Source organism: Triticum aestivum, chromosome 7D (assembly GCF_018294505.1).
Source record: "Triticum aestivum cultivar Chinese Spring chromosome 7D, IWGSC CS RefSeq v2.1, whole genome shotgun sequence".
NCBI lineage: Eukaryota > Viridiplantae > Streptophyta > Magnoliopsida > Poales > Poaceae > Triticum > Triticum aestivum.
Genome location: NC_057814.1, coordinates 618476445 through 618478876, shown reverse-complemented (window position 1 = coordinate 618478876; position 2432 = coordinate 618476445). Strand labels below are relative to the sequence as shown.

At 49.2% G+C, this 2432-nt stretch overlaps 1 pseudogene; it reads right to left on the bottom strand.

Moving 5' to 3' along the window:
• Positions 1 to 2300: 2300 nt before the first annotated feature.
• Positions 2301 to 2432, bottom strand: LOC123171687 (uncharacterized; annotated as a pseudogene).

The following is a 2432-nucleotide window of genomic DNA, read 5'->3' as shown; positions in this document are numbered from 1 at the left end:
CTTCATACTGCGAAGGCATTCAAAAAAGATTTCCTTCTCTTCTTTGGTAAGAGCGTAGCTGGCAGGACCTTCATACTGCTTTGGAGGCATGCCGTCTTTTTGTGCAAACGTTGCAGGTCCTCCCGTGCCTCAGGTGTATCTTTTGTCTTCCCATACACGCCCAAGAAGCCTAACAGGTTCACGCAAAGGTTCTTCGTCACGTGCATCACGTCGATTGAAGAGCGTACCTCTAGGTCTTTCCAGTAGGGTAGGTCCCAAAATATAGATTTCTTCTTCCACATGGGTGCGCGTCCCTCAGCGTCATTCGGAACAGCTAGTCCGCCGGGACCCTTTTCAAAGATTACGTTAAATCAGAGACCATAGCAAGTACGTGATCACCGGTACGCATGGCAGGCTTCTTCCGGTGATCTGCCTCGCCTTTGAAATGCTTGCCTTTTTTTCGACATCGATGGTTGGTCGGGAGAAATCGGCGATGGCCCAGGTACACATTCTTCCTGCATCTGTACAGGTATAAACTTTCGGTGTCAGCTAAACAGTGCGTGCATGCGTGGTATACCTTGTTTGTCTGTCCTGAAAGGTTACTGAGAGCGGGCCAATCGTTGATGGTTACAAACAGCAATGCATGCAGGTTAAATTCCTCCTATTTGTGCTCATCCCACGCACGTACACCGTTTCCATTCCACAGTTGTAAAAGTTCTTCAACTAATGGCATTAGGTACACATCAATGTCGTTGCCGGGTTGCTTAGGGTCTTGGATAAGAATTGGCACCATAATGAACTTCCGCTTCATGCACATCTAAGGAGGAAGGTTATACATACATAGAGTCACGGGCCAGGTGCTGTGATTGCTGCTCTGCTCCCCGAAAGGATTAACGCCATCCGCGCTTAAAGCAAACCATACGTTCCTTGGGTCACTTGCAAACTCAGCCCAGTACTTTCTCTCGATTCTTCTCCACTGCGACCCGTCAGCGGGTGCTCTCAACTTCCCGTCTTTCTTACGGTCCTTACTGTGCCATCGCATCACTTGGCATGCTCTTGTTTCTGAACAGTCGTTTCAACCGTGGTATTATAGGAGCATACCACATCACCTTCGCAGGAACCCTCTTCCCGCGGGGCTCGCCGTCAACATCACCAGGGTCATCTCGTCTGATCTTATACCGCAATGCACCACATACCGGGCATGCGTTCAAATCCTTGCACGCACCGCGGTAGAGGATGCAATCATTAAGGCATGCATGTATCTTCTCCACCTCCAATCCTAGAGAGCATACGACCTTCTTTGCTGCGTACGTACTGTCGGGCAATTCGTTATCCTTTGGAAGCTTCTTCTTCAATATTTTCAGTAGCTTCTCAAATCCTTTGTTAGGCACAGCATTCTCTGCCTTCCACTGCAGCAATTCCAGTACGGTACCGAGCTTTGTGTTGCCATCTTCGCAATTGGGGTACAACCCTTTTTGTGATCCTCTAACATGCGATCGAACTTCAGCTTCTCATTTTCACTTTCGCATTGCGTCCTTGCATCGACAATGACCCGGCGGAGATCATCATCATCGGGCACATCGTCTGGTTCCTCTTGATCTTCAGCAGCTTCCCCTGTTGCAGCATCACCGTATTCAGGGGGCACATAGTTGTCATCGTCCTCTTCTTCTTCGCTGTCTTCCATCATAACCCCTATTTCTCCGTGCTTGGTCCAAACATTATAGTGTGGCATGAAATCCTTATAAAGCAGGTGGGTGTGAAGGGTTTTCGAGTCAGAGTAAGACCTCGTATTCCCACAGCTAGGGCATGGACAGCACATAAAACCATTCTGCTTGTTTGCCTCAGCCACTTCGAGAAAATCATGCATGCTCTTAATGTACTCGGAGGTGTGTCTGTCACCGTACATCCATTGCCGGTTCATCTGCGTGCATTATATATAATTATGTGTGTCAAAAGTAAAAAAATTAGACAAGTATCTATGTAAAGTAAGATTTTTTTCCAGAAAGAAGATAAGAACAAGAGGCTCACCACGGTGGTCCCGGCGACGAGATCGGCGCGGGCGATCGACGGCGGCAAAGACGGGAACGAGCGTGACGGACCGCTAATATAAACCTAGACAAATCTCGGGAAAAATGGAGCTCGGAGGTCGAGCTTCGAGAGGAGAAAACTTAACTAGTGTGGCTCGGACATTTCATCGAACACCTCATGTGCATAGGAGGTGAGCTAGAGCACCCAATGCCCTCCCCCTCGTCGGCCAGCAAAAAACACAACACTGTGGAGTGCTCTGCTCGCCGGCGATGGGGTATATATATAGGCAACTCATTTGTCCCGGTTCGTGGATGGAACCGGGACTAAAGACCTTCCTTCTATCCCGGTTCCTGCCACGAATCGGGACCAATGGTTGTGGGCCAGGAGCAAGGCCCATTGGTCCCGATTCGTGCCAAGAACCGGGA